Source organism: Larus michahellis, chromosome 1 (genome assembly GCF_964199755.1).
Source record: "Larus michahellis chromosome 1, bLarMic1.1, whole genome shotgun sequence".
NCBI classification, from domain to species: Eukaryota; Metazoa; Chordata; class Aves; order Charadriiformes; family Laridae; genus Larus; species Larus michahellis.
Window position 1 is genome coordinate 74,729,668 of NC_133896.1, and position 13,860 is coordinate 74,743,527.

Below are 13,860 nucleotides of genomic sequence, written 5' to 3' on the forward strand. Positions count from 1 at the left end.
AAGAAGTAATTACTCCTATAGGGCTTTGATGCATAGTGCTCGTGGTCTGGTATTTTACAACAGGCCAGTCCTTTATTTCCAGATCCATAAGAGGTTTTCGTTGTTTTCTGGACCCTTATGACATGCATAGGCTGGAGTTGGTGCTTATTGAATCTTTTCATATATCTCTGACAGGTACTAAGAGAAAACCAGTTTGTCTTGACAAAAATTCAGTGGCTGACAACAGTGAAAAAGGAGACACTAAAAGACTAGAGGAAAGTTTTGCTGATTTAGATCTATTCTTCTATGCTTCAGTCAAACTGCAAAGTTCCCACTTACCGTTACACATAATAGATATGTTTCTTCAAAATATTATTCAAAAAGTCTTTGAAGGTTTAAAAATAACCACTTTTCACATGTTCTCCTTGGCTATGACATAGTATTAGGCAAAGTTTGTAAGTCTGTCACAATGATGTTGTTAAACATCATTATAATAAGCATCCCTTCTGAGTGATTAATATTAGTCTTAATCAGCAGTTTGGGATTTGTTACCCGTTGCCTAGTTTGTTTGACTTCTTATGCATGCATTGGCCGTGATCCACTACTGCAAGGGAGTCAGGGTATGCAGTTTGAGAGCACTTGGAGGCTTTTACATCTGGAACACCCCCAGTTTGAGGATTATTTTCCTTAAAAAGAAAATTAAGAAAGAAGATTGTGAAATAATCTCCTATATTTACAATTCAGCAGTGGTAGATTCTCGTGACTACCTAATACAGTGATTAAGTTTTTCCTAATGTTCTGGAAAGCTGTTGAAGTGTTGTTTACCACACTTAGTTATTTATAGCAGGAAAAATGTCACACCAGATATAAGAGGAAGCAAATCAAGTGCAGTATTCCACATTTCTTTTGAACTAACTTTTAAAAAATAAAATGCTACATGTATGTAGCAGGCTGTTATGTATCCATATCTGTAGGTGCTATGTGAACACTGTTTCTCCAAGGCATTGAAGGGGGGAGGGGGAACAGGACTTTACCCTCAAGAAAGTAGTTTTTACTAATGTATAACAATATTTCAATTTTTTCTTCTAGCAACTGACCTTGTCAGCAGAGTTGGCACCTATGCCTGGAGTAGAAGATTGCGCTAAGCCCACTGCGTAAGAAGTGCATTTTCATCTGCAGGTAAGATGTTATGACCAAAAAACTTCAAATAAGAGTCTTCCTTCTCACTTCTGAAAGTAGTTGCACATAAAGCACGCCAAGAACTCTAAAGCTTAAAGAACTTCATGAATACATATTCATCACTCTTCCTTTCTTCCTAAGGTTAGAAATCTGAGCGAGATCCCAGCTCCCCTGCTCTGTGCAATGTTTTCTCAAGTAGTTGTATTACAGAGCAGACCTGCAATGGTCCTGCCAAGTTTATCTCTCCGGTGATGATGTATATGCGCCTTCCAGCTGTGTAAGTGGGACACCCAAGGCTAACCTGCCACCGAGCAGTGTGCCCCAGATGAGAGGAGGCTTGTCCCTGGCTCCTCTAGCTGTCGGGCCCTCTTGGGCCGCAGCTCTCAGTGCCAGCAACAGCTGGTAGGTGACTTGTAGGGCGGTCGGTCGGCTGTGGCTGCACGTGGGATTGGGGATTGCAGGCCGCAGTTGCCTCTTGCATTGTGCCGTAGATGTGCTCTGAGCAGAGGGCCCCAATCCCCTTTTGTTTGATAGGGTTCTTGACTTCATTTGGGCAGGGGGGCTTCTTTTTTCTTTTCTTTTCTTTTTTTTTTTTCTTTAAATAGAACTTCTGCAGAAGTACTGTGACTAGGTAAACGACCCCCACTGTACTCCAAACAACCCTGCTGTCCAACTGTTTCCCATTCTTAACATGAGCATACATTTAAAACACAGTGCTGCATATAAGGAGACATCCTCAGCTTGGCAAGTCAGACATTGCCAAAAATCCAGAAGAGATGTCAGGAAAAGAAAACAGTAGCAGATACTGTTTTTCCTGACAATGGGATTAATTTTTGATGTAATGAAAACATCAGAGCTTGGAATTAAACACTACAAGAATATATACTGACAGATTATGCATTGGTATTACTTTTCATATTGCTTTGAATTTTGAGTCCTTTGTTTTATGGTGTAAATGAAGTCAGTGAAGCAAGTGGGGGAAACTCACTCTTTCAGTGTGTTCTGGAGTCCGTGAGCAGAATGCAGTTTCTTCTCTGGCTTCTCACAGTTTACAGGCCTTGCTTAAAGCTAATGTGTCCTATGTACATATGTCAGCTTTTAAGTGGTAAGCATCTATACCAATCACACCTCCTTCAGCATTTTCATGTACAGAATACCATTCTACAAGTCCTTCTATTGCAAATATAGTCTTTTGTAGTAGTAGGCTATTGATAATTGAAGCAAGTTACGGACCAGTATAACTAAGCAGGACAAAATACTGTGGTCATTTGCCAAAATGATAGCTTGTCCCATGTTTAAGTTCAGTGTGTCTGAAGTACAGGCAAGCATAAAGGTTCAGCAGCTTTTTCTTACTGCAGGAGACTGAAGTGCACCTTTATTGGTGGTTCTTGCAGCTATGTAAGGATAGGCAATAATATGGTGTGACTGAAAGTACTTACTTTCATTGTCCTTCATATAGTGTAGGATGTTAACTAGTAGAAATACATATACACAGATATAAAATGTACTCTGAATACTACATAGCAGCTTTGCTGAAGTGTGGCATACATATGTGTGTGTATGCATATATATACACATGTACAGCATTAAAAATGCTATGTTGTCTTGGAGTCTAGCTTTAGAGACTGACGCTGTCTTAAGTTGTCCTGTATTTGGGACGTCTTTTTGGTTATTCATTACAGTACTTTCAGTCTCACCTTCTGGGCATGTTAAGTATCTCTAATATAAATCAGTTGATCACTTCTAAAGCAGACTTTTCCAGATTATTAATTGCTGCCCACAACCGACGCAACGTATTCTTGCTAAAGAATATGATGGTTCTGTATAGTGGAGTACTACCAGCAAGGAAGATAATCCCGTTGTCTGAAAGAGCAAGCAGAATTTATAAAGCCACTGGTCTCTTATTTTTCCTGGGTGGTGTTTAGACAGAGAGTGCATGCATATATATATATGTGTGTGTGTGTGTGTGTGTATATGTATATATGTATGTATAGTTAGCCTTTCACTCCAGGAAAGTGTGAATGTGGTGGTACTGAGTCAGGTTTTCTTCTCTGCCAAGGTAAAATATTTAAGTATCTGATGTGACTAGTTGAGTAAATTCCTTTCAGTGGAGCAAACCTGTGGCTAGCTGCCAGGTGACTAGAGTGTCACTCCTTTATTTGTCACTTTGAAATGAGCCGTTTGAGTTATGCTCTTTGAATGATTTTATTGCATGAGAACAGGAGGTATGTGCCTGCCGAAAATTTTCAAGATGGTGCTTGCCCATCCTCACATGGGGGGAGTTACTTATTTACCTTCACTTGTTTTGAATAAACCAATTTCTTTCCTCATAAGCATCACTAATTAATTTGTTATTATTATGTGACTTCAGTTTGCTGTCTGTTTGGGGGCACAACAGAAAGGATCAGCTTGTAGCATGTGGCTTATTAAAACACTTTTTCTCAGCTGAAATCATGGAGTCATAATAGATTTTTGTACTTAAAAAAAAAAACAAACTTTTTTATTCAGTGTCAATCAATAAATGTCATAAGAAAAACAACATTATACCAATATATAAATTTGTGGTTCCAATGCATTTTGCAGTCTGGTTCCCTTATCTTAGAGAGAAGGCAGTAGAACTGGAAAATGCTTGGAAGAGGGTAGTAAGGATGATGAGAGATGTAAGCAATTTAGTGAGCTAGGACTTCTCAGTCCAAAACAGCTTAACGTAGGAGGGAAGCCTGCGAAATCATGAATGAGATGAAGGCAAACAGGGCTTATTTTATTCACTCTGGCAGCACGAGAGCCCGTGGATATCAAATAAAGCTAATAAGAACTTAGTTCGAAGCAAACAAAACACAGGTAATTCTTCGTACCACAAGAATTAGATCTGTGGAACTCCTTGCCACAAAGCTGTGGTGACTGGGGAGTGGAAGAAGAGTCTAGTTGAGGCTAATAAATACAACTCATACCTGTGAGTGCTGGGTGTGGGGCCAGCTGGAGGCCAACAGGGCATTCTGGAGAACTGTAAAGTTCTGAACACAGAAAAGGGAGATACTACATGCTCTGAGAAGCTTAATAAGCAACAAAACCAGACTTTGTTGGTGTTTGAGCATTAAGCTCTGGCTCGCATGCCATGTATGTGGCATACATATGTGTGTGTATTTGTATCCTCCAGCTGTAACCGCTGGAGTGTTTCATGGCCTGTGTTGTGCATGAAGTAGATGTCTTTTGACCCTCCTGAGCTAAGAGATACTCTTGCCGTTGTCTGGACTCACAAACCTGAGTGTGCTCCCTTCCACTAACGTATTTCTGCCATGTAAGCAGGGTGGAGTTTCTTTTTCATCTGAATGTCCCAGGTCATGAATCGGAAAATATCTCATTGATTGATCTTGCTGTGATTCCCCCTGTCCCCGTCTTTGCTGCTAGTATCTACTGAAAGGAATGAAGAGATGGGACAAGTTCATGGGTACTTTCTAAAGGATCTTTGGTTGAGGAGGAGTTTGACACGCCAGGAAGTTCTGGTTGATGTGAGAAATAATCTCAAAGGAAACATGCTGCCTCTTGCACTTTCATTGCTTCTCTTGCACATTTCAACTTAACTGTGTATACACCTTTCTCGTCCTGTCTTTTGGATTGAGTCAGTACAGCAAAAAAAACCGAGATTGCTTCGACAATGTTATCACTGAGATCCTTGAATTTTGCTGCATTCTTTGGATTACAAGAAATGCTTTTCATCTCTTCTGTCGCTATTCCCTGCTCCCAGCTCCGGAGTTGAACGCTGCACAATGTATGTCTTGTTTCCTTGCTATCTGTGTTGCAACTCTTCAATGACCTTGCGCTTGTTCAGACTGGGATAGCATAGCTGAAGATACCATGACGTGTGCATCTGTTTCTTTCCTTTTCCTCACTTGTTCACATTTTTATTACTTGTAGCTGCTTACTTTCTTGTTTCAGGGTGATGTTCCTTTCCTTTCTTACTGTCCTATGTAAATTTGTCCTTACATAAAACTCAGATCTTATATCCAGATCTAAATGATTTGTTTACATTTGTAGCACCTGTACTTCAAGTTTCTGAAATGTATTTAAAGTTGAATGCTATGACTATGTTTCTGAGGAAATATGCTGCTCTTATGTTTAAAAAAAAAAAAAAGTAATTCTGTCAGTTGTTTTTTTCTGAATTGGGATTCATCATTATCTTGTCAGCTGAGGGCACCTGAAAATAGAATGTCGCTGAAGTGGAGACAATATGTCTGGAAACAATTGACAATAAAGGATGGGGAGGCTGGCGTGTGGAAATGCCAGTTATGTGAAGAGACAGCGGAAAGCCTAGCTTTTCTGCTTCAAAAATGTTTGATTCACTCTTTACTACTTGGGACATGGGTTGCTGCGACCAAACCCTTGATGTTGCAGGCAAACAATTTCATACTTCTGTTCATGAATTCATTGAGCTTTGGCAAGGCTGGCATCCTCACACTGCTGCACTTGCTGTGCTGGCTTTTTCTATAAAGCTGCGAAAAGAATGGTATCGTGCGTTCCCTGTGCACTGTAACTTTAAATGTTAAACTAGCCTGACTGACCTTTATGAGGTCATAGTTTGGCTTCTATTAATTTATCAATCACTGGAGAGTTCTGCAATATTTACTATTTGTAGGAGCAAGATGTAAAAGGCCTCACCTGATAGGTGTATAATGATACACAGCCGTCGCATTTGAGAGGAAAAAATACGTGCATATTACCCAACTTCTGACAACGGCTCAACATTTTTTTGTTTATGACATTTATGACGTTTGCATAGCAGTTTCCCAGCCTGCAACTGCAAAGATAGTATTGATTTTTGCACTAATTGCCATGCACATTAGTAATTTCTCTCTGTCAGGAAAGAAACTCTGCTTTTTGGAGGCACATCATTCTGATACAGTCTTGTTTCTTTTTTCCATGGAGGTTTGGCAGTTCTGTAGACTGCTTCCTACAAAGGATAGCTTCACAGCGTTTAAAAATGAGAATTTCTAGGCTTTAAAGAAATAAAAGTTTACCTTTTGAATTTTAGTTGTTAAGGAAACACACTTTAGTAATTGGTGTCTTGAAGCGAGGAAGAAAAAATAGCCACTAAATGGAGTCAAATTTAAAGCTTCTCACCTGTCAAATCTGCAAAAATCTCACTTACAAATACCTTCAAGTTAACATTCAGATCATTCATCGCTAAATAGGAAGTGAAACATGGATGCCTGTCTTCACTCTTTAGCTCTGTACTTTGGAATTTCAGATTTGTTTTCTATAACCTTTCCTAGGTCTGAGAAGACTTCTAATTGAAGTCTTTAAAGCTTCTCCAGGAAGCTGTAGAAAACTACTGCTTGTCTCCAAGCTGGCCAAGCCTGACACCTGTCACCTGTAACAGAATTACTATGTTTTGGACAAAGCATCTCTTTGAAATCCAGAACACGGCTTTGTTTCTTCACCAAAAAAAAAAAAGGCTGAAAGCCCATGTGCTTTCAAACAAAAGCAAAAGGTTAACATTCCAGATTTCTTCTAAAAACAAATATTCTGTGGTTATGTATGTGTCTTTGTGCTGGGTGAGGAAATTATTATTTTCAGAGTGGTCTTTTTCAGTTCACCAGCAAAGTCCTTTTCAAAACAGAAAAATTAAGGATTTATTTTGCGCACGCACACCGCTTTTGTGGAGGTTTCTGGTTTTGTTTGTTTTTTTCAGGAAAATCAAACTTTTCAGCTTTTTGTTTCATCCCCAGGCTTTCCCATCAATTCGGATTATTGCTAAAGGAGGGAAGTAAAGGGTTAGACTGCCAGAACTCATTGCTTTATATTCTTTAACGGATCAGTGGTGAGCACACTTGTAAATAAGGTCCAAGCCTCTCCCTTGCCAGAGGGCATTTGAGCAGGATTCCTCAGCTGAATCTTCTCCTTACGGTACACTGAGACAGCTTGCTTTCCTCGCTCTCTTGATGGCTGTATCTCTGTGAGATTGCTGGGGTTCAAAGTCCACATTGCAGGGAACACCTTGGTTTTGCATGCAAAATGAGAGCGTGCCTGGAATAGTTTTCGTTAAAATCCTGTAGCCTCATGATTAGCGCAGTTTCTTGGGGCATAGGTGATCCGCATCTTGGGGTTTGGGGTTTTTTTGGTTGTTTTTTTTTATTTATTTATTTTTTTAAAATAAAGATCTCTTAAACCGGGGTGTTGGCAAGGAACTGGTATATGCACTCTATTTCACTTCTGCTCTCATTTGGAGAAAAGTCATATTTTTACAGATGTTTGTAGTCAGACCCTTGCTCTCAAGAGGAATTATGTGTATGCTTAATTTTCCTGCATGTATTTCTACTAGTACGTACGAAGCGAAGCATGCGTTGGAGCCTCTTTAGGCTTGTGACGCTCTCTTTGTGTTCATGAGTTGAAAATAAGATCTTGTAAACCATGATGGTGTTCGTAGATTATGTAGTAAAGATTGGCAATGTGTCTTCTCTTACCATATCCAAGAAGCTTACTTGCGAAGTACAAACACCAACACTGCTATACTAATTTAATATTGTAATATAGATCACCAGTAGTTTGCTATTATTAGTTGAAACAGTGTTATCTTTTTCTTGGCTTGGACAATAGGCAACCGTTTTGATGTAAAAGGTAAAAAGAGAGTAAGTAAAACATAGCTACTGTGTGTATGCTCACTCTTCTTCCCCATGCTCGAAAAAGTTCTGAGATGTTATTTAGATGTTCTTAGAACTCTGTCTATCCAAACAGGACAACAGATAATTAATGACTTTGCTCAAACAGGGTTTTCAGTAAATGGGGAGAGGAGTGACTCTTCCATATGTTTTTAAGTTGATTTAGAAATGTAAGACTTAAGAAAGGCACTTGATTTTGAGAGGCTCAGACAGGGTCAGGTTGCTGTAATAGCACTCAAAGAGAAAATGCCGTTACTGTGCTTCCTGTAACACAAACGAACGAATGGTTGTCATGATTGGTTCTGGTCATTTAACTACATAAACATCAGACGACTACCATCTGAAGTAGATATGCAGTCAATAAGCTGAAATGTGTTATTCTACTAAGGGTCTTGTAAGGATTAAGCTTATTTGCTATTTTCAAGTATTTCCAAGTATATCTATAATAGATGGAAGAAGCTTGCTGGAATTTTAAATATAGAAACAAAGACTTTATTCAAGCACCTTAATGTAGCAATTAATATGGCCTTGGCATTTCAGCGTAATCAGTGATGATTTCATTCATTTTGTAATCAGTGATCTTCTTCTTTTCTTGGAAAAATGGGAGTTGTTCAGTTTTGGGGCCTGTTTGTCTCCTCCATTTCATGCAACTGCACTCTCCATCCCTTTCTTTGAAACAAAAGTCATGGCATATAAGTGAATGCAAGAACCATGAGATATATTAAAATATATCTCATGTTAATTTACAATGTCAGCTTAGCGCTTTCCTCACTCTAAACCTGTATGATTTTCTTGACTTCAGCACAAGAGTCAATGTAAGGGTGAAGCACTGTTTGTATTTCTCTGCTGCTGAAAGGAACCTGGCAGTCCATGTCTAAAGCACGTGTAGGCTGCTTTCTGCTATGCTGTATGTTAGTGAGCATTCATCGCTGATTTGTTGGTCAACATGCTTATACGGTGGTCTAGCTCAGCTCCTGATATCGCGTACACGTAGTGCAAGCTGTGGAGGTACAAATAAATGTACGTGATAGTACTGACTCTCAAACTAAGATGTGACAAAAACACTTTTACAAATTTGTTAGGTATCTTTACATGCTTTATGCGTGTTGTTAACAGGGTTGTTGCAGCCACGTGAGAAGTATCTTTGCCAAGCGTAGTGTTATCAGAGATTTTCAGAATGGTTTGTGTTATTTATGTACTGATTCTGAAAAGCAACACAAGGTGGGAGCCTTTGTCAAAGTCATAAATATTTGCTTACTATTCAGAACGTGCAAGCTGCATAATTCCCTTTCCCCTGCATTGTACTCTTACCGCCTTTTTCACAGGATGATAGAAAATGTTGTCTGGAAGGGTCCTCGTGAGGTCATGTAGTCCAACGTCCTGCCCAAACTGAACCATCACCAACACAGTATAAAGTCAGCTGTGGATTTCACCTGTCCATGGCTTGAAAAGGGGCGTGCACAGGGGTGGGAGTTCTCACATCCATCCTGGCTATCCTGTTCCAGGGCTACCCTACCCTGCTATGAAAGAAGTTTTTCTTAATGTCCACTGTATGCTATCCCTGGTCTTCAGAGCTCTTTGGATGCTGGCTGGAACGCTCTGTTCCCCAACCTTAGCATGCTGGGGTCCTGGGGCAGTTAGTACTCTCTAACTTCCAAACAAAGTGTCTTAAGACATTTCTTTCAACGAAGAGCAATGGCTAAACCAAAATACAAGAAGTAGTGCTGCTAGCCTAACTTCTGATGGATATATGGAGTGAAAGCTTTTGGGTGAGATTTAAGACTGCTTCATATCTTGGTATTGAAATCTACTTCAGAATTTGGGGAGAAAAAGAAGTCACCCTTCTTCCTTGTTTATTTTATGTTTGAAAGATGAACATTGTAGTCAAAAGTACAATGGTTTTATCACAAGAAAACAAAGAAAAGGGACATCAGCGGTGTATGATGTAGTTGACAGTCTACTTCAATCTCTTCAGCATTCCCTTAAAGAGTTTCTTTACAGGGTCGGGGGTTTTTTTTTGTGGGGGAGGGGGGCTCAGGGGTGGTGTAGGGGGTGGGAGGCAAATCTTTGCTCTCTTCATAGCTAAAGAACTTCATATTTTTTTCACTGAAGTGTAGCTCTACAAAATACAATACTTAAACATGAATGCAGGGAACACCTAGAAAAATAGGTAGCAGCAGTTTGGGTCTCGGAGCTCGTGTAGCCTGAGATAGGAGAAAATACAGATTTCTGTGAGTAACACATTAAACTTTCAATTTTCGGTTCCATAGTGGCTATATGAATCTTACCCTGCATGCAACTGGTACAAAAGCTGTGTCCGAACTGGAAAGATAAATTTATCTAGAAAATATAGGTGGTAATGCAGTCTTACAGTGGAACCTCAAATGCCTCAAATGCCTGGAAGTTGCGTCAAAAGTACCTACAGACCTATTTAAATCACCAACTTCTCTTTGCTCTCTCAGTGCTGGTAACATGTTGTGGAAGTGCTTTACAGGTAAAGAAAAATAGAGGGTTTAAAATAACATGGAAAGGGGCGTGTCATAGTCTGTCCCAAGTGGTTAGAATATCTTTTTGCTGTGACATGCAAAGGTCTATTCTGTTAGAGATTCTAAATTGAATCTACCACGTCTTTTTATTTTTTTCTTACCTCACTTCTGAGTTATGCATAACATCGGTAAAATATGCTCTGGAGCTGCAGTACACCCCTTTGCAGGGGCATAAAAAGGGTGTAAATGAGTATAAAGACATGTGCAGACATTATAATAGCATAACCTTTCCCTTAGGTATACCAGCAACAGTTTACTTGCTAAGTTTCCGCAGAAATTTAAGAATATTGAGGAAAATGTGCTTATTAGTCAAATCCACTCACTTCAAAGCTCCTAGGAATGTACCAGAAGGTATGATTTTATTTGGGTTTTTTTTTTTAATAAAAGAAAGTAAAGTAATAATAGTTACTCTTAAAAAAGTGTTTCTAAAACTGCCATCTGCCTTTCTGTATGAAACCACAGAGGTGAACTGGAGGTTGAGCCGTGTGTATGTCTTGATAAGCCTGGGCAACTGGTTCTGATGCTGAATTCTTTAGTTTTAAGCTAGGAGGGTTTGAGCGCCATGTTCCCTTAGCAGTTCTGTTTGGTTTGCGTTACGTTCACCTCGCTATGGAACAGAGCTTGTGTGCGACTCAGTATGTCATCCCTCACTCTGTGCTTGCTGACATCTGACATTTGGCCTACTAGGATTGATTCCTCTATTAAGTGAGAGGAAGGTCATGCTTGTTTGATAGTTTAGACAATAAGCTCCATTGGCAGTGAGTTATGCGACACTGGATTGGAATAGAATTAAGGTTTCCTATGTTTAATTAGGCTTTACGCTGTGTTTTAGTGTTTTGCATTTTCTTCAACCTTCTCTTGCTGCAATGAGCAAATACCTGCATGTAACTGTCTGTGTTCTCTCAGGAGACACGCAAGGGGTTTGGAGTGTGGGGTTTGGGGTTTTTTTTGAGTGCCAATGCTGGCTAAATATTGAGACTGTAGGTTGACCTCTGCAAGAGATTTCTTTTAGTCTCCACACGGGTAGAGACTATGTTAGCCCTAGGCCAGTTTAAGGATCTCGGAGCCTGAAGATCATTCTACACCTTCACTGGTGCAATTTTAGTCTCTTTCCACACATTCTTGCAACGAGCTGGCACTGAAGCCACAGGACATAAGTAGGCTAAGAAAGTTTTGTGCAGGTTTCCTAAGCTCTATGTTATCAAAATTTCTTCATGCTTTAAGGGAGAGTTTTGTCTCCCAGTGAGTGTGAAAATAACGTTGTTCTGTAATAGACTCCCTCCGCTTGAGAAAACGAGTGCTTTCTGCCACTTTGGGCCAAGGCAACATCCTTGGCACTTCTGTTTGTCAGAGACAACTTCAAGGTTGAAACTAACCATATATTAGATAACTAGGTTTGGGCTTCAAGGCAAATCTTGTTTCATAAAGTACTTGAAGGGCAACTTGACCTCTGCAAGAAAGTTGTTTTGTTTTTTAAAAAAAGACAAAAAAGACTGGGGCCTAAACGTTATCTACCAATTATATCGTACTGCACTCTTCATTTTCTCTCATCTTGTGACATCGCAAGAAGTGTCAGCAGAAGCAAGAAATCCTAATAGCTATCTGCTAGCACAACAGGACAGAAGCTTTAACTGTTCCGACTGCTCCCTGGGTGCTGAAATCAGAACTTAATAACAGTTTCTGGTGCTGATTCATTCGGTCAGTCAGTCTTACTTGATCCCCGACATAAAAGTTGCTTTGGGTAAGCTCACCACTGACTGTTTAACTTCCCGGTTAATATGCGCGTGTTTGTATTAACCTGCTGTTACACGTTGACGGGCAATAAGAATCGTAGAGCAATTTATGATAGAGAGAACTTCTGAGACTGGACTAGATGATCCAGCACTTATCCAAAGTATGTCCTAAAATGAAGCTGATATACTCTTTTGCTTTGGAGTGTGTTTTCTTCAAATTTTGCTGTCCCCATGGCATATTAAAATATCAGTGAATTATATTTTTCAGTTTAGTGTGAAGGTGTGTCTGTCTGTCTTCCGTTGGGTTAATACTTTCAGAATACTAAATGATTGGGGTTTTTATAAAAGTTGTAAATTTCTTTTTTTTCCTATTACTGAACAACTCATGCAGGGATATACATCTGGTCCTGGTTTTAGTCACTGTTGGTCTTTTAGAGTGTTTGAGAGATGGCTTTTGTGTTTCACACTCTGAAAGTTAATCTCATATTCACCCAGCAGTACTGTACTGGAGACCCTGATGGACATTTTTCTCTGTGCTTTGGGAAACATACAGTGTGAGCTTCCTGAGTTCTCATTTTTGCTGCCAGGACTGTGTACACATTAATATGAAAGGATTTTTTTTTTCAAATCCAAACTTTGTAAGCAGTATGAGGAACTGAAAATTGTTCCGTACCATAACAATGACTTTAATTACCAGATCTGTAGAGCTAAAATCCCTCTTGGTTTTTCCACAGTCTCATGTATGTTTTGGGGCTTTTTTTTGCCTTTATGACAGGAAGAGGAATGATACGTGCCATCATCTAGCATAATACTTACCTGAAAGTAAAAGATGGGATTTGAGGCCCTTCGAACAAAGAAGAGTCTAGAACCCAGCTTTCCCATTTCAGGGGTAAATGCTCTGAGCTACTACATGCAGTCTGCTCCTTGTCCCTGGGTCTAGTATTCAAATCCAAAGGAGAGAATTAGGTACGAAAATTCCTGAGAAAGACTGAGCTGTGACTGTTCCCCATCCTCATGCAGCCTGACTGAAAAGCCTGAACGCAAGAGAGATGCATTTGCAAGTGCATCTGTCTCTGCGGGGGTTTGGGCACTGCCGGTTTTATGAAGTCCATTCCTGGAGACAGAAAGAATGCAGCAATGTTTAGGGTGCCTGTAAGGTAGTCTTGTTCTTGGTCTGTCTTTACCAGAGAACGTAACCTACAGAGTTGCTTCCAGTCAATGTCGTTCATCGCTGTCTTAAATACTGTTTTCTAAAGCTTTTCTGTCCATTCTGGAAGTTGAAGTACTATCAGCTGGAGTTTGGTTTCAAGCCTGAAACCGTGCTGCTCGGATATCTGTTCTGACACTGTTATTCAAAATAATATTCTTCAAAGCGCTCATGCGGCAGTGTATTTGTTCTGATGTGAAGGTAAGAACTCGTACCCCCATTTGCTTTTGCGTTTCTGCAAGGCTGATATTTGAGAGGTGGTGGCATCTGGAAGAAAGCATTAGAACTCAGGCAGGGCTAGTGTCTGATCTTTTTTTCCTGCAGGTTTCGTAGCATGTTTATCCTTAAAAGTATGTTTTGACAAAGCGCCGCAGTTAATGTGCAGCTGACAGTGGATTACAATATTGTTTGTTTAGGATTCAGAAGCCTAGTATTAGATTGCTTCTTGTCAGCAAAGTACAGGATATACCACATGGTGTTTGCACATGGAAACAGTATGACCCCAGCCCTAGCAGTGGAATTCAGATGAAGTTACTATTCTCTAGCATTTTTTTATTTCT

The 13,860-nt window shown here is 39.8% G+C and overlaps 1 protein-coding gene across 3 annotated transcripts in view; it reads left to right on the plus strand.

The window, feature by feature from the left end:
* Nucleotides 1-13,860, plus strand: part of RASSF8 (Ras association domain family member 8) — an 88,427-nt gene that overhangs the window by 40,376 nt on the left and 34,191 nt on the right. The window contains exon 2 of one of the 3 annotated variants that reach the window (XM_074587338.1): nucleotides 1,069-1,158. The exons of 1 other annotated variant lie outside the window; for it this stretch is intronic. The gene's annotated coding sequence lies outside the window, so the exon portion shown is untranslated. Of the gene's footprint in view, nucleotides 1-1,005; nucleotides 1,159-13,860 lie in introns of all 3 variants that reach the window. One more of the 3 variants, XM_074587350.1, reaches the window with a different exon arrangement.